At 38.4% G+C, this 19,144-nt stretch overlaps 1 pseudogene; it reads right to left on the bottom strand.

The window, feature by feature from the left end:
- Positions 1-279: 279 nt before the first annotated feature.
- Positions 280-8,601, bottom strand: LOC147822462 (histone acetyltransferase KAT2B pseudogene; annotated as a pseudogene).
- Between the last annotated feature and the right edge of the window lie 10,543 nt (positions 8,602-19,144).

The following is a 19,144-nucleotide window of genomic DNA, read 5'->3' as shown; positions in this document are numbered from 1 at the left end:
ATATAGGTTTTGAGAAAACCCCCGATTCATCTATCATGGGATAATTGGATAACAGACATGCAATAGTAAATTTACAAAGTAGTAGTAAATAGATTAAAATTGATTCTATAAAATAAAAATGTTTTATGACTTCAATTTAAATACGTATTTTGAAAAAAAAAGGATTTTTTTGTTCTTCAAAAGTACTCATTATTACATCAAGTCTCTTCAAAACATTATGTCCAATTCTTTTTAAAATAATTAAACCCCCTTGCTCTAGGCACACTAATTGATGAGTTTCTAAGAAGCCAAGTGAATTAATCCAGCTTTCTTAATTTTACTGAAGAATTTCTTGAAGATATCGGTACATTTGTAGTATTCACTGTCTGGGGGATTGTACTCTTTGTAGTTGGTAGCAACTTGCTGTAAATCAGCCATGAATAATTTCTTTACACACATAGTATCTATTCCTTTTTGTTTATTTGTTTTTTGAGACAGGGTCTCACTGTGTAGTGCAGGTTGTCCTTGAACTCAGTATGTGGCCAAGGTTGGCTTGAACCCACAGCAATCCTCCTGCCTCAGCCTACTGAGTTCTGGGATTACAGGCATGTGCTACCATGCCTGGCTGTAGTACATATTCTTGAGGTGTTTACTCTTGGTTTTCAGACCTTCAGTGTGCTGTAAAGCTGGTCAGGTTCTTTAGGCTCTTTACTTTTCTCTTTCTCATTTGGGTTTTAGCCTGTATCTCTAATTCCAGGAATGCTTTCTATAGGAGTCTGTCCAATTCCATCTTTAAAACATGAAAGTCCAGGGTAGACTTTTTGAATCGGTGTTTATTTTCTTTCTATCAGCTTTTTAATTATGACCCAAAATTCTGTGTATGGAATTTGTGGGTTTAGCTCACATGTCATTAAAGTGGCTTCTTTGTAATCTTTGATGTAACCAACATATTAGGTTTTAAGTATTTTAATGTCTTTGGAGAAACCTTGTTTCTTGAAGTATCCAACTGCATATTCATCTGCATATGTGAGGAAGTTCAGGATGTCATGTTTTACATGATAGTCTTTCAAATGATTCATAGCCCTTGACTTGCTCATTTGAAGTTACAGCACAGAAAACAATCTCTGTGAGTCCTTGGGATGGGAACACATGGAAACAAATGCTGCCAATGACATGGCCATTTTTTTTTCTTTTAAATTAACTTAGTTTTTATTTTTTAAAAAATTATGAGCACATTAATTGTATAAAATAATGGGTTTCATTATGACATTTTCATGCAAGTATTTGAAGCATTTTGATCATAGCCTCTCATTTTTAATTAATTAATATTTTTATTAGTACGTGTTTGCTATACATAATGATCACATTCATCATGTGGAACTTATACCAGTACATAATGCACCTTAATTCTTTTTGCCCCATTCCCCTTTCTTCCCTTTAACCCTTCTTCCCCTCCCCATTTACAAAAGCTTCTGTTTTCATTTTTTTCCCTTCAATTTCTCTCTCTTTATTTTATTTATTTATTTTGGGGAGGTACCAAGGATCGATCGATCGAACTCAGGACCTTGTGCTTGCCAGGCAGGCGCGGTGCCCTTGAGCTACATCCCCAGCCTCCCTTTCTCTTTAAAAAATCCCTTTTCCCTTTCTTCCTTTCCCCCTCCCTCTCTCTTGTTTCCCTTCCCTTTTGACAAGTTCTTCTTGCTTTCTCCTATCTATCCTCCATTTTACTCCTCAGGTATACTTGGTGTTTCTCATACAAGAGAAACAATGAAATACTTAAACTTGTGTGTCTGATTTACTTCACTTAAAATTATGGTATTGAGATACATCCAGTTACCTAAAAATGTCTGAAATTTATCGTCCTTTATGGCAGAATAGCACTCCATTGTTTATAAATAATACATTTTCTTTATCTATTAATCTGTTGATGTGCATATGGGCTTCTCTGAGATTTAGCTATTATAAATTGTGCTGCTATAAACATGGGTATGCATGTATCACTATGATATGATGACATTAACTCTTTTAGGAAGATACCCAGAGGGGACAGAGCTAGGTCAAATGGAATCTCTAGTTTTAGGGTTTTTTTTTCAGAAGGAATCTCCATACTGATTTCCATAGTTGCATCAGTTTATACACTTTCCAACAATGGATAAGCAATCCTTTTTCCCTGCAGCCTTGCTAGAATTTTTTATTCATTGATTTCTTGATGATAGCCATTATTTATGGAGTGAGATGTGATCTCAATGTTGGTTTAATTTGCATTTCTCAAATGACAAGTGACGTTGAATATTTTTTGTATATTTATTTGCTGTTTTTATTTCATCTGAGAAGTGTCTATTTATTTCAGATGGTTTTTTAATTTGAGGAATCTAATTTTCTTGAGTTCTTTATATATTTTAGATATTAATCCTTTGTCTGAGGAGTAGCTGGCAAAAATTTTTCCCTACTGTGTGATGTCTCTGTGTGCAAGCTTTTTAATTTTATGTGATCCCAGTTGTTGATTCTTTGTGATATTTCCTGTGCAGAGTTTTGTTTATAAAGTCTTTGTCTACACCTATGTCTTTGAGAGTTTTACCTATTCTATCTTCCATCAGATTAAATGTTTCTGTTTTTATATGTAGATTTTTGATCAATTTCAATTTTAGTTTACTGTATGGCAAGATATATTGGTCTAGGTTCAATCTTCAGCATGTGGAAAGTGACATGCCAACTTTTAAAAATATTTTTTAAAAATTTTATTTTATTGGTATATTTTAGGCATACAATATAATGACATTCATCATTGGAAATTTGCCCTTTACATAACCTCAATTGGTTCTTATTTTTCCCCTTTCCCCTGCCCTCTGTCCTTTCCTATTTACAAAGACTTTTTTCCATTTTCTCATATTAATTCCATTCCCTTCTTTCCTTTCCCCTACCCCTCCCACTTCCTTCCCCTTTGCCCCTTTTCTTCCTATTTCACATTATCTATTATACATTTCAGTCCTTATTTACACTTTCAGTTTATCACACTAGAGAAATTATTTGGTATTTATGCATGTGTGTCCTACTTATTTCACTTAAGAGTATCACCTCAATGTGCATCCATTTAGCTATAAATGTCTCTAATTTTTCATTTTTTTATGGCTGAGGAATGTACTCCATTTTATAAAAAGAAACACACATTTTCTTGATCCAGTCTCCAGTTGATGGGGATTTGGGCTGCTTCCAAGTTTTAGCTATTACAAATTGTGCTGCTATGAACATGGGTACACATATATCACTGTGGTATGAGTCTCTTAATTCTCTGTGGAAGATCCCCAGCAGGGGAATAGCTGGGTCAAATGGGACTTCCAGTCCTAGTTCTTTGAGGTATCTCCAAACTGATTTCCACAGTGCTTGCACCAGTCTACACTCCCACCAGCAGTGGACCAGTGTTTCTCTTTCCCAACAGCCCCACAAGCATTTGTTATTGGTTGATTTCATGATAGCAGCCATTCTTCCTGGAGTGAGGTGGAATCTCAGCATTGTTTTCATTTGCATCTCTTGAATGACAAGTGATGTTGAACATTTTTTCATATGTTTATTTGCCATTGCTACTTCTTTGTCTGAGAAATGTCTGTTCATTTCAGATGCCCATTTTTGGATTGGGAGGTCTGATTTTTTAAAAGTTCTTTATAGATTCTAGATAGTAGACCTTTGTCTGAGGAAAAGCAGGTGAAGATTTTTTCCCACATTGTGGGTTGTCTCTTCACACTGCTGGTGGTTTCTCTTGCTGTGCAGAAGCTTTCTAATAAGAAGAGATCCCACTTGTTGATTGTTTGTGCTAGTTCATGGGCAACTCAGGTTTTGCTCATAAAATCTTTTCCTACACCAGTGTCTTCAAGAGTTCTACCTAGCCTCTCTACCAGCCGGTTCAGCATTTCTATTGTAATATTTAGATCTTTAATCCATTTTGATTTTAGTTTAGTGCATGGTGAGAGATATAGGTCTAGTTTTAATCTTCGGCAAGTTGAAACCCAATTATCCCAGCACTATTTATTACACTTGATCTTAGCCAAAAGGCTGAGAAGGGATCCAGCACCATTTATTAAAGAAGTTATCTTTCCCCCAGTGAGGGTGTTTTGCTCCTTTATGGAAGATGAGGTGGCTGAGTGTGTCTGGAATTTTTTCTGCCTCCTCTAATCTGTTCCCCTGGTCCTCAGGTCTGTTTCTTTGACAATACCATGCTGTTTTTATCACAGTAGCTTTGTGGTATAGTTTCAAGTTGGGGATTGTGATACCCTCTGACGTGTCTCTGTTACCTAGAATTGCTTTTGCTATTCTGGGTCTCTTCTTGTTCCAAATGAATTTTTGGATGGTTTTCTCAAGGTCTGTGAAGTGTGCTGCTGGGAATTCAATTGGAAATGCGTTGAATCTATATAGCAGTTTTGGAAGTATAGCCATTTTCACTATGTTGATCCTTCCTACCCAGGAGCAGGGGATGTCTTTCCATTTTCTGATATCATCTTCAATCTCTCTTTTCAGAGTGCTATACTTTTCAGAGAAGAGGTCTTTGATATCTTTTGTTAGGTTGATTCCTATGTATTTCAGTTTTTTTGGATACTATTGTGAAAGGAATTGTTTGCCCTATTTCTGTCTCAGTGAGTCTGTGATTCATGTAGAGGAAAGCTATTGATTTTTGTGTGTTGACCTTGTATCTAGCTACTCTACTGAATTTAGTTATTAAGTCTACAAGACTTTTGGTGGAGTTCTTGGGGTCTTCTATATAGATTGTCGTGTCATCTGCAAATGACAATTTGACTTCTTCATTTCCTATCTTTATTCCTTTTATTTCTTTCTCTTGTCTAATTGCCATGGCTAGTGTTTCCAGAACTATATTGAACAAGAGTGGTGATAGTGGACATCCTTGTCTTGTTCCTGATTTTAGTGTGAAGGATTTCAGGTTTTGACCATTTAGTATGATACTGGCTGTTGGTTTTTCATAGATGGCTTTTATCATCTTGAAGTAGAGACCACTGATTTTCCAATTTCTGTAGGGTTTTTATCATAAATGCATGTTGGATTTTGTCAAATGCTTTTTCTGCATCTATGGAGATGATCATATGGTTTTTGTCCTTGACTCTATTAATACAGTGTATTACATTGATTGATTTGTGTATGTTGAACCATCCCTGCATCCTTGGGATGAATCCCACTTCATCAGAGAGTATGATCTTCTTGATCATCTTCTGCATTCTATTTGCCAGTATTGTATTAAGGATTTTTGCATCTATGTTCATTAGTGAGATTGGCCTATAGTTCTCTTTTTTGTTGGGTCTTTCTCTGCTTTGGGGATCAAGGTGATGCTTGCTTCCAGGAATGAATTCAGGAGTGTTGCTTCCCTTTCAATTTCATTGAAGAGTTTAAACAGTAGTGGCAGTAGTTCTTCTCTTAATGTCTTGTAGAATTCAGCAGTGAAGCCATCAGGGCCTGGGCTTTTCTTAGTTGGCAAGTTTTTAAGTCCACTTTCAATTTCTTTGAGTGGTATTGGGTTGCTTAGAATTTTTAGGTCTTCTTCGTTCAACTTTGGTATTTCATATTTATCTAGGAATCTGTCCATTTCTTCTGTGTTTTCCATCTTATTGCCATTTAGTTTCTGAAAGTAAGTATTGATGATCCTCTGGATTTCTACTGAGTCTGTTGTAATTTCACCCTTTTCATTCCTAATTGCATGGATTTGGGCCTTTTCTTTCCTTTTTCTGATAAGGTTGGCTAAGGTTTTGTCAATTTTGTTTATGCTTTCAAAGAACCAACTCTTGGCTTCATTCATTTTTTGCATTTTTCTCTTAATCTCCATATTATTGATTTCTGATCTGATCTTTATATTTTCCACCATTGTATGAGCTTTGGGTTTGTCCTTCTCTTCTTTTTCTAGAAGCTTGAGATGCAGCATCAGGTTGTTTAATTGGGCTCACTCTGTTTTCCTAATATGCATATTCACTGCTATGAATTTCCCTTGTAAGACTGCTTTCATTGTGTCCCATAGATTCCGATATGTTGCATTGTCATTGTCATTTAATTGAAGGAACTGTCTGACTTCTTCTTTTAGTTTCCTCTGTGACCCATTGGTTATTCAGAAGTGTGTTGTTCAATTTCCACGTGTTTATGAAATTTTTGCAGTTTCTTTTGCTATTGATCTCCAATTTCTTCGCACTATGGTCTGATAATATACAGGGGATAACTTCAATTCCTTTGCACTTACTTAAACATGTTCTATGAGCAAGTATGTGGTTTATTTTGGAGAACAACCCATTCCAGCTGAAAAGAATGTGTATTCTGATTTGGTGAGGTGGAAGACTCTGTAAACATCTGTTAAGTTCATTTGTTCAAGAGTTCGATTGAGTTCTAGTATTTCATTGTTTATTGTTTTGTCCAGTTGATCTGTTTGTGACAGTGGGGTATTGAGGTCTCCCACTATTATTGTATTAGTACATATATGACTTTTCATGTCCATTAGTATTTGTTTTATGTAGTTGTGTGCACTAGTGCTTTGTGCATACATATTTATGATTGTCATCTCTTCCTCTTGGATTGTTCCCTTTACAAGGATGTAGTGTCCTTGTTTGTCTCTCTTAATCAGTTTTGGTTTGAAATCTACTTGATCTGCAAAGAGAATAGCTACTCTTGCTTTTTTTCTGCTTCCCGTCACATGGAGCATTGTTTTCCACCCTTTAATTTTCAATCTATGCATTTGTTTTTGAATTAAGTGTGTTTCTTATATGCAGCATATTGTTGGATCTTGTTTCTTGACCCATTCTGCCAGTCTATTTCTTTTGATTGGTGAATTGAGACCATTAACATTGATGGTTATAACTGATATGTATTGACTTATCATTGTCATAAGTTTTTATTTTTTTTGGATTCCACCCCTTTGCATTTGATTTCTTATCATGCCCATTGGATTCATTCTGCTGTATTTCCTGGGGTTGTGCTCCTCATTGTCTTTTCCTAGGATGGTGTATAAAAATTTTTGGAGTGCTGGTTTGGTATTCATGAAGTTCCTATGGTGCTCTTTTTCATGAAACTATCTTATTTTTCCATCAATTTTGCAAGATAGTTTTGCAGGGCACATCAATCTGGGTTGGAGGTTGTTTTCCTGTAGGGCTTGGAATACATCACTCCAAGCTCTTCTTGCCTTGAGGGTTTGAGTTGAGAAGTCTGCTGTGATTCTAATGGGCTTTCCTTTGTATGTGACGTGTTTCTTTTCTCTAACTGCTTATAGAATTTTGTTCTGCTGTTGGGTTTCTGGAATCTTAACTGTTATATGCCAATGTGTAGATTTTTTTGATCATGGCTAGTTGCAGTCCTTTATGCCTCAGTTATCTGTGTGTCAAGTTCTTTTCCCCTCCTTGGTAAGTTTTCTGCCATCACTTCTGTGAACAGTTTTTTTCTATGTCAACTGCACTCTCTCCTGTTTCTTCTTTGACTCCAGTCTTATGTTATTCTTCTTTGGATTGTCTAGCAGCTGCTGGATTTATTTCTCATGGTCCCTTACAATTTTAAAGCAATTTTTCTTTTCCTCTTCAGTAATTGCAATCTTATCTTCTATATCTGAAATTCTGTCCTCACACGGGCTCATTCTGCTGTGTAGACTTTCAATGGAGTTTTTAATCTCCTGGAAATCTGTTTGCATCTGTTTTATGGATTCCATTTGTTTCCTATGTTCAGAATCCATCATGTTCCTCAGCTCCTCTCTAGATTTATTAATCATGTCTTGCACTATGAGGACAATTTCTGCTGTTATCTGAGAAATTATTTCTGATTTCATTTTTCCAGATCCTCTTTTGTTGCCAATTCAGGGAGTCCAGGTGGTTTAGTATCGGAGTATTCCATCTTTTTCCCTTTGTGATTGTTTTAGGTGATCTGGCAGTCTGGTTTTGAGACTTGTTTATGTATCTTCTCATTTTGAAGGGGAGGGTGTAGGGGTTGTGGGAGGTTGGGGTGTGTTTGTGGTGCTGATGCCCATGTGGCTCACCTCTTCTGCACTGGGAGCAGTGGTATGGCCACCCAGAAGCTTCCTCTGTGCTGAGAGTGGTGCTAAGGCAGGCAGGAAGCCTTCTTTCCACTGAGAGTGCTGGTATGGCCTACCGGAAGCCTCCTCTCCACAGCCAATTTTAATAAAGAAAGGGGTTCATGTTTCAGATCAAAGATTAGACCTGTGATGTACTTTTTTTTTTTCATTTGGGGCAGCTGATGGAACACATTGTGGAGGCTGATCAACCAATCAAGATCTTCTTTTTTCCTTTCTGGCTCAGGGACTTGTGGACCACATAAAACTCAATTATACCCCAGCACTTCCCAGCTTCACTGACTCATCCCTGGCTGAATGTGCTGATAGAAAATTTGTCTCTAGTCTAAGCATCTCTGTAGAATCTCTGATAGTAGACATGACCTCATTGACTAACTCCATAGGACTGTGTCCCATAACTCAAGGTCTGTTACCTTCTTCCAGAACATGAGTTTCATTTTCCACTTTTCTCCTTGGTTTGCCTCAAGCTTAGAAGAGGCTTTGCAGACAGGACTGGTGCTACCTCCACTTGGCTGCTGAAGGGAAGAGGAATTTGAATTGTATGAAACTGTCCCAGCTACAGGAGGTGAGTTAATAAATTTTTAGTCCATAGTTAGCTGGCTCCAAGGCAGAAAGACATCGTGAAAGGCCCTGGGTAAAGAAGAGCTGCTCATAGCCTGGTGACTGGGAAGAAGAGAGCTGTAATTGTTTTATGGATTTCTTTTCTCAGCAAATCTATAACTGGTGTATTGTAAAGCTATTGATTTTTTAATGTTGATTTTATATACATCGACATTCCTGAATTTATTTATCAGCTCTAACTGCCTTTTGGTAGAGTCTTTAGGGTCTTCAGAATATAAGATATCTTCTAGAAACAAGGTCAATTTGGTGTCTTCCTTCCTATTGTATCATTTTCAATTTTTTCTTGCCTAATTGCTCTAGCTAAAATTTTTTTTAAAATACACTGAATAACAGTGATGAGAGTGGACATCCTTGCCTTGTTTCTGAATCATCCCCTACTTTTTTTGAAGCTAGTGGCTCACTAAATATTCCAAGCTGGACTTGAACTTGTGATATTCCTGTTTTAGCTTCCCAAGTGATTATAGGCCTGCATCAACTTCCAAAGTAGGTGTAATTGTAGGCAAAGGATAGCACCCAGCTTAAGAAATATTTCTTTTATTTTCATTTTTTTTCTTCATGGATAGTTGGTACATGTATATAACACATCTCAATTCTTTTTTCATCCAGTTTCCCTCCCTTCCCTCCCTCCCTCTGATTTTATAAGGTAATTAGGCATTGCTAGGTATTTACCTCTTTTGGGAAGATACCTAGAAGGGGAAAAGCTGGGTCAAATAGAATACTAGTTTTAATTTTTTGAGGAATCTTCATAGTGATTTCCATAGTAGTTGTACTAGTTTACATTCCTGACAACAAGCTCCCCACCCTGCAGCCTTGCCAACATTTGTTATTGTATGATTTCTTTATGATAGCCATTGTTTTTGTAGTAAGATAAAATCAAGGTGTTGTTTTAATTTGTATTTTTCTAATGGCCAGAGGTATTGAGCATTTTTTTCATGTATTTATTGGCCATTTGTATTTCTTCTGAGAAGAGTCTTTTCATTTCACTTGCCATTTTTTCATTGGGTCTTTTATTTTTGGGAGGTGTAATTTTTTTTTAGTTCTTTATGTATTCTAGATATATGTCTGTCTGAGGAGTAGCTAACAAAAATATTTCCCCTTTCGGTAGGTTGTCTTTTCACTCTATTGGTTGTTTCTTTTGCTTTGCACAAGCTTTTTATGTGATATAATCACATTTTTTCATTCTTGATGTTATTTCTTGGGCAATTTGGGCTAAGGTTAAGATGCCAAGGGATGGTGAGTTATAGAAATTCAGAGAAGGGAGAGATTCATGATGGTGAAGGAGAAAAGGCAGGCTTTCTAGAAGCCAGGTGTGGTGGTGAATGCATGTAATTTCCATATTCTAGGAGGCTGAGGCTGAAGTCTAAGTTTGAGCCCTGCCTGGGCAGCTTCGTGGTTCAGTGAGACTCCATGTCAAAATAAATGAAAACAGCTAGGGATGTTACTCAATGCAAAGCCCCTGAATTTAATCCCTAGTATAAAAACAAAAAAAAACAAACCAAGCTTGAACAGGGCTGTGAAGGATTTATTGGGAAGAAAGGAGGAAGGAAGCCTTTCTAGGTAGGGGTACAATTTACTGAAAGCTGATATGGTAGCTAAGTAAATTTCAGTAATTTTAAAGACAGACCATTAAAAGATGTTACACAGGGCCCTCAACTTTCACTATTTGCATTTCCTTTTCTTTCTTTTTTTTGTTTTTTTTCTTCTAGATAGGGTTATATATAGATTCAATGCAATTCCAATTGAGATCCCAGCAGCATACTTCACAGACCTTGAGAAAGCAATCCAAAAATTCATTTGGTACAAGAAGAGACCCAGAATAGCAAAAGCAATTCTAGGTAACAAAGACATGGCAAGGTGTATCCCAATCCCCAACCTGCAACTATACTACAAAGCTACTGTGATAAAAAAGCATGGTACTGGCAAAGAAACAGACCTGAGGACCAGTGGAACAGATTAGAAGATGCAGAAACAATGCCAGACATACTCAGCCATCTTATCTTCAATAAAGGAGCCAAACATCCTCACTGGAGGAAAGATACCTCTTTAATAAACGGTGCTGGAAAAATTGGGTTTCAACTTGCCAAAGAAGAAAACTAGACCTATATCTCTTGCCATGCACTAAACTAAAATCGAAATGGATTAAAGATCTAAATATTAAAATAGAAACGCTGAACCAGTTGGAAAAGAGGTTAGGTAGAACTCTTGAAGACATTGGTGTAGGAAAAGATTTTATGAACAAAACCTGAGTTGCCCATGAACTAGCACAAACAATCAACAAGTGGGATCTCTTCTTATTAGAAAGCTTCTGCACAGCAAGAGAAACCACCAGCAGTGTGAAGAGACAACCCACAATGTGGGAAAAAATCTTCACCTGCTTTTTCTCAGACAAAGGTGTACTATCTCGAATCTATAAAGAACTTAAAAAGATCAGACCTCCCAAATTTAAAAACTCAATCTGAAAATGGGCAAAGGGGAAGGAAGTGGGAGGGCTAGGGGAAAGGAAAGAAGGGTATGTAATTAATGTGAGAAAATGGAAAAATAGGAACAAAATCTTTGTAAATAGGGAGGACTGGAGGGGTTGAAGGGAGGGCTGGGCAAGGGTGGAAAATAAGAACCAAGAGAGATTATGTAAAGGTGCAAATTTCCAATGATGAATGTCATTATATTGTATACCTAAAAGGTACCAATGATTAGAATGAATAATTGATAATGCAAAATAGGAAGAAAATGTTCAAAGGGGTAGGGGTAGTGGGAGGGGCAGGGGAAAGGAAAGAAAGGAAAGGAAAAATGATGAGAAATGGAGAAAATGGAAATAAAGTCTTTGTAAATAGGGAAGGGTGGAGGGGGTGAAGGGAGGGCTAGGAATGGGGAAAAAATAAGAACCAAGATGCATCGTATAAAGGTACAAGTTCCCAATGAGAAATGTAATTGTGTTGTATACCTAAAATGTACCAATAAAAGAATTTTTAAAAAAGTCCACATGACATTGTACAATGAACTAGGAGCTTAGGATGTTCTCTTTGAAACTTTCAGTCTCCATAAGCTATGGTTTGGGAAGTAGGGTACAAATCTCATTCCCTCAACCTACTTGGGGCTATCCCTTTGCAACCTTATATGGTTTTTTGGAGGGAGGGTTACTTGGGTGGAACCCAGGGCCTTGCACATGCTAGGCAATTGTTTTACTGAGCCACACCCTAACCCCAACATGGTGCTTTGGATCCTGTAGGGCAAGCCAAAAGAATGAACTCTCAATTCCCATTCCTTTCCCTCTCCATTCCTAGAAGCTTCTTTTTTTGCCTACTATGGGGTGGAAACTTCTCCTATGTTATAATTTCCATTCTTAGTTATTGTCAGGTAAAAGGGCCGAAGACCAAGACCAGACCAGGCCACAACAAGCCTTTATTAGGGGAATAGATCTGCCGGGCTGTCTCTGAACAAAGGAGAGACAAAAGCAATATGGCCAGGGCAGGGAGAGTCTTTTATAGAGACTGGGGTGGGGCTTGTAGGGGCTGAGGTGGGGTTGAGTGAGGCAGTGACTAGGGAATGGAGGAGCCGGTGATGTCACTAGATGGTAGGAGGTGAGCGAGTATTAGGTTACTTTCTAGGCCGGAACAGGGGCATGCTGGGAAGAAGGGTTTGTTCTTTGGTGGGAGCAGCCATCTTGGCGTGATGTCACACAGGGGAGGGGGCAAGGCACCATAGGATGAGGGCAGCTACTATACTTAATAGCTGCTGAGGTGGTGGGAGACCTATCATTCCAGGCTTTTGTTGTATGATAGTTGGGCGAAGGTCTCTTCTTCTGGAGCTGCTTCCTGCTGACAAGGGGCGAAGATCGGGGCTAGACCTGGATCTCATGAGGCACATGGCAAGTGGGGACCTCTTCCTTTTGCCGTACTGGCTGATACCCTGCCATGATGAACTCTGTGACTGTCTGGCTGGTGAATGCCCTCAATCGTTTCTGCAAGAAATTTTGAAAACAGCAAACCAGGCATGGTCCAAAACAGAGAATTAAACAGATAATACTGAGAGGTCCCAAGAGTAGTAATAGCCAGGCGAGCCATGAGCTCCAGGAACCAAATGTGCCCCACTATTGATTAGTACCTTGGGGGGCATATCTATCTGGCCCATTGAGTTTTAATTTTTTTCATTCGACATGTAATTTTTTATTCATTATTTACATAGGTTTTACAGAGACAGCTGGATGTTTAGGGGCTCATTTGTTATAGAAGTAAGAGACTGTTATGGAAGAGATCATAGCTCCTGATCTAAGGGCCCATGTGTCATGCCCTTGCTCTTAGAGAATGAGTGGAAAAGTGATAAACACAATTTATATAATCTTTATAATCCTTTTTTTTTTTTTTGGAATATAAAAGGTGTATGTAACTGAGCAAATGTCTTTTGGAGGCCAACATATTGATGAGTGTAGTGTTACTATGAACCTGACTTCTTCTTTAAATTCAAGGCCAGGACAGTTTTATTCCTGTATCTCTCAGTTTTTGGAAGCCTCCTAGATATATGTAAAAATAAAGAGAACTGATAAGCTCAACAAGGACACTGGACAACTTAAGGCGATCAAGTGTAACATAAAAGGCTTGATCTTTTTAGACACGGGTAGGCATCCAGGAAATATGAGCACAATGAGAAGAGGCATCATAAACAGAGAACAAGGATGTACATTATTTTAAAAGGAATAAATCTTGTAGCTGCTTGGTATAGAACTTATCCTGACTGTGGCTGACAAGCACGTGATTTTTTCTGAATACTCTTACTTTGTGGTTTTTTTTTTTTGATCACTACACGATAGTTAATTAGTTATCACAGAATCAGAAAAACACTTATCTAAAAGGAGAGATCTGGAGACCAGTGGTTTCTGGGATTGGTTACCTGTAAATAACTTCTTTTAATTTTTCTTTGAAAAGAATCTGTACACACTTGTAGCTAATTAATGATTTTCCCTTCTATTTAGTACCCAAAGTTTTGTCTGTTTGAAATGGCTGTGTCATGAGTGAACCAAAAGATTTTAATGGGTGGGCTATGTCTTAATTTTTCTGAAGTCTAGCTTTATTATTATGTCATTGTTTTATACCTCTTTTGGTTATTTTTTTCTGCTGGGTGTTTAAGACCAAGTTAAAGTGAGACCTGTGTCAATCACTATGAACCTCTTGTTATCTGTTAAGGTCAGTTAAGTCTCTCCAGGCCATTACTTTGGAACCATGTATAGTGCCTCTCTGCTTTTCTGTCAGTGTCAGCCATCAGGATGGGTCATGGCCTTGCTTGACCAAGTTGCTTTCAGTGAAAGCATTGGAGATTTTTTTCTTGGTGACCCTCCTTTGGCACACAGTACATTGTCCTCTGGTGTCCAGCAATCTCCCAGTTTAGGAGGTTGAGTGACTTACCAAAGATGTAGGACCCTGTAGAGAAGGTTCCCTCATGTCCTGGAACTTTGTTGACCTTGAGAGGCCAGGGCCAAAATATTGGCTGTCCTCATAGCCCAGTTACCTTTTAGTTTTGGTCTCCAAACTTTAGTTGTTGAACACCCAGAAGAGAAGGTCAATAGCGTTAGCATTGCAACAAGAATAATGAACTTAACTATTATAGTTTTACCTGAATAACAAGCATTTTGGAATTTAAAATATAGAGAACTGTTACTGTTATCAGTCATGGTTGTTTTTTTAGTAGTTGAATTCCTGTAGAATATTAACAGAAAAAGAGCCACAAATAATATTTTAACATGACAATTATGATGACTTTACCTTTGTAACACATTTAAATGTCCATTTTGATATAAAATAGCCATTGTTAAACGTACTCATTTTTTAAAAACACCAAAAGTTTTTACCAAATTATTATCTTTTTAAAAAAAATAAATAAATAAATTATCTTTTGATAGGATACCATCTAAAGAAAATATCTCAGCCCATGTATGTATCTGTTGTTATAAATAGCTGGAGTGTATGAAAAGGCAAATACCTGAATCAAAAGGAGGTTATTATCATAAACAAATATTAGAAAACCTGTACAGTCAGAAAGTACAAATGCATTTAGTACACTAGAAAAAATAAAACCTTGTTATTGTTGTTTTTTACAGGATATTTAGTCTTTTGAAAATGACCAATGTAAGCACACCATAATAACATATTTAGAATTTATCCCTTTGATGACAATTGATATAAACAGTATAATAATATATTTAAGTACTATTTACTGATATAAGTCTTTTATAAGGCTATGAAAACTATTGGGTCAGTCTGTTGTAAGATGAAAACTGTTGAGGTCCCCCTAGTGAACAAAGACTGGAAAATATTTCCATGCGGCCGCTCCTTTGTTCACCAAGGGGAGCATGCCTTGAACTTAATAACCTTTATCTATAAACAAAACAGTTGTACGATTGGACAAAAAGCAAAGATATAAGACAATTTCTAAAACTAGAGTGCACTCAAATATATTTAGCCCAATGGAATTATAATCTCTTTATAATTTTAGGTTTATAATTATAAATAAGACTATTTAAAACTTTTTGTAAGTCAATTAACAGAGATCTCTTGTAGAATTAAAATCAGAAGGAATGAAACATCTATTCCTGTAAACCTTTCATAACAAACTTGAAACCAACAGGTAAACATATATATTTCCTTTATAAATCACTTTCGCACACTTTCTTGATGTACCTAGGCCTTTTGGTCTTGTCCTGCTAATAAGACAAACATATAAAATCCTTTTATATCAAAAATATATCTTTTACTTACAGCTTTTTAAATATTTTGTCTCCGACTCACTATAAACATTTTATACTTTTGTCCATCATTATCTCATCCCTAGTGGTCTTTGTTAAGTAAATAAAGTTCCAATTCCTGTTTAATGGTTAGACACAGGTGGTTTCTGCCACTGATTACAGCCCTAAACACATGACAGTTAAGGCACATGTCTCACAAGTTTGTTCAAGGATTCCCACTTCGTTCTTTAGTTGGGATGTTATCTATAGTGGATCTACAGATCAAAGAAGCTATATAACCTTCACTTTAAACAGCAGAAGCAATGGGCTAAGGCAAGTTTTTAAAGGGATACACTACCTGGTTTGCTTCCACAACTACTTTAATAGCTAATCTATTAAACTTTAAAACTTTTTCCTATCAACAGAGTTATAAAGTGGGGGAGGTATGAGCGGTGAGGCTAGGACTATTTGAGAAGGAGAACAGGTTTGACAGAGGGAGGGTTAAGAGCATAGGTAGAAAAGGCTTGTATGTAGGGGATTTCTGACCATTTGCCATTGCGTTGACAGAAGTTGTGTAAATCACACAGCATGTTAAAATTGAAAGTGCCATTTTTGGGGCATGGAAACCCATTATCTAATTTATACTGAGGCCAAACCTGATTACAATAGAAAACAAGTCTTTTTGGCTTAAAGTCTGGTCCCAACAATCCAAGGGGTTTGAGTTGTGCCAGAAGGCAGCCCAGAGGCGTTGAGGGGCGGGGTTTGGATTGTTGGGCCCCCTGATTAGAGCGGGTGAGGAGGAGGCAGCCCCTGGGGAGAAAGACAAAGGGGAGAAGCGTCCTTGTCTCCTTTGACAATCTCCAAGTGAGTCTCCCAGAGGGAGAGAACGAGAGGAGGTGGGCCGATGGGACGTCTCCCAGGGGCACGGTCCTGGGCCTAGTGGCCGTGGGGGTTTCTCTGACCAAGTGCTTGGATTTCTGAGAAGTCCCCGGAGGGAGAGAGAACGAGACAGAGAACCCGACGAGAGGGAGGCTGAACTCCCTACTCACCCAGACATTGGTGACCAGTGTGGATGTGTAGCGTCAGCAATGGCAAAGGTAGAAAGCCCCGGAGGGTCTTGGCAACGGCAGATAGGTCCGTTGGAGATGGCCAAAAGGTCAATCAACCCCGTCCTGCGGGGGATCGTCCATTAATGGACCATCTACCATCCGAGTCACGGCACCAGAAATGTCAGGTAAAAGGGCCGAAGACCAAGACCAGACCAGGCCACAACAAGCCTTTATTAGGGGAATAGGTCTGCCGGGATGTCTCTGAACAAAGGAGAGACAAAAGCAATATGGCCAGGGCAGGGAGAGCCTTTTATAGAGACTGGGGTGGGGCTTGTAGGGGCTGAGGCGGGGTTGAGTGAGGTAGTGACTAGGGAATGGAGGAGCCGGTGATGTCACTAGGTGGTAGGAGGTGAGCGAGTATTAGGTTACTCTCTAGGTGGGAACAGGGGCATGCTGGGAAGAAGGGTTTGTTCTTTGGTGGGAGCAACCATCTTGGCATGACATCACACAGGGGAGGGGGTAAGGCACCACAGGAAGAGGGCAGCTACTATACATAATAGCTGCTGAGGTGGTGGGAGACCTATCAGTTATATTATTTAATTTATAAAGAGTCCTTCAAGTTTCAGTATTGAAATTTAAAGGGTCAGCCTTGAAAGTTCTGAGAATGACCTTTATTTAATGTAAAGGTTGGTTTTTAGGACTTGTCTGGATTTGAATTTACAAAAACATAGGGCTGGGGATTTAGCTCAGTGTCACCTCACCTGCCTCACAAATTCAAGGTCCTGAGTTCAGTCCCTGGTACAAAAAAAAAAAAAAACATAGTTAGATAATGAAAGTTGAGCAATGACTCTTGTTTTAGGTACAACATTTATTTTTTCTTCAAAAGCCGCAAACTGCAATGCAAGCTTGCCCACAAAAGGTCAAGGTCAGTGGTACTTAAGAGTAGGGCTAATTTTTTGGTCCTTGAAGGGACATCTGGCAACTCTCAGGAGACTGAATCCAGGTTGAATCCAGGGCCTCCCACATGCTAGGCAGGCACTCTGTTAATTAGCCACATTCCTAGCCCTGGGGACATTTTTATTATCACAAGTGGAGTGGGGTAGTAATATTGCATGTACTGAGTAGAGACAGAGAAGCTACTAAGAACCCTACAACGAACAGGAGTATAACTCAAATGTCAAGAGTGCTGGGGCTGAGAAACCCTAGTCTAGAACCACAACAAAAATGACAGAAAAGGTGTGGTGGTTGATTAATTGTCAACTTGAGTGGGGATTGCCCAGCTGAATTGAGTCAGCATGGTTCTGGGTTTGGGAGACTAACTTTAAGGAGGATTGTTGTCAGGTGGTATAAAAAGGAGAACATGAGGGAAGGAGTTTAGCTGATCTTGGAGGAGCTTTATTGTACCTGCTTTTCTTCAGAGGAGTTGCAGTGGTTTTTCTTCAAAAAGTTTTGGCTGTTTTCTTTGTTTGGGGGAGCTTCAATCCTCATCTCATCTTGGATGTTGTCTCTTGGTTTCCAGTGCAGATCCTTCAGCCTTTTGGCAAAGACACTTCAGCTTCCAATACTGGCCCTTGGGCCTTTTTGATGCAGATCTTTTTGTTCTCTCATCCTGGATCCCTCAGCCTCCTGAGTGTGGGACATTGCCCTGGGCTCCAAGCCTTCAACTGGATCCTTTGGGTCTCCAGTGCACAAACATTTTGCATTGTTTTACATCTGACTCTAGTAAGGGTTGACCAATGCAAATTTGGTACTGGAAGTGGCTCTAGAGAAACAGAAGTGTAAAGATGAAAATTTTTAATGGTTTTAGGGGTTCTATGATCTGGTTCTCTAATTTGATGAGACATAAGGATGCCATGGTCCCTCCTAATACTTCAGGGAATACTGATAGCCCTGAGTGTGAACTGTTTAAAATGACACACAATATACACCATTTGATTATCCTAACTCAACACTTATGAGATGTAAGAAATTTAGCAACTCTGTATATGAATCTTTTAAATATTTTTGGCAGAATTGGAAATATAATGATGCTGGCTGGTTGGTTTTAGCATCTTTGGATAAATTAGTAAAGGAAAATAATAAGCTCAAAACATCCATGGGAAATCTGAGGTCTTCTTACTGTGAAGATTAATTGGTAAAAGAAAATAAGGAGATCAAGGATGCAAATACCCAGCTGCAGACACACATAAAAAATGTAAGTTTCTAAGGGTTTCCTGAAAGAAAATCTCTTTTAGCCTCAGGGCCAAGATCACAAAAACTCAAACACATGCCCTCATATTTTGATTAGCTGAAATACAGTGTAAGTTTAATGCTCACCCTCAGAAGATATCTGAAGTCAAGGTGAAGGCCTTAATCAGCAAAGACTAGGATCCCATCAATTGGAATGGAGATATTTGGGAGGCTCACAATGGGGCTGAGGATGTTGAGCTCTTAGTCACTAATGAGATTATTTTCCCAGAGGAAGTTTCCCCAAACACAGTGGTGGAGGTTCCCCTCCTCCACCCCTTGGGGTATTGGCCCCTACCTGTCTACCTGAGGAAACAAATCCTGTATTGATTGAGCATGATAATGCCAACATTCCTCAGTACCCACCCTCACCACCCACTTTTGCCTCTAGGCCTATAACCAGGCTCAAATCCCAGAAGGCTCCTAAAGGCAAGGTACAGTGTCACCCATGAGGAGGTCTGCTATTCTCCCAAATAACTTCTTGAATTTTGTAATTCTTACAAT

This window comes from Heterocephalus glaber, unplaced genomic scaffold, assembly GCF_053883595.1.
Source record: "Heterocephalus glaber isolate CG9 unplaced genomic scaffold, H.glaber_assembly_v1.0 deba00001613, whole genome shotgun sequence".
NCBI classification, from domain to species: Eukaryota; Metazoa; Chordata; class Mammalia; order Rodentia; family Bathyergidae; genus Heterocephalus; species Heterocephalus glaber.
Note: the sequence above shows the minus strand (reverse complement) of the source record. Positions and strands in the feature narration are given on the sequence as shown.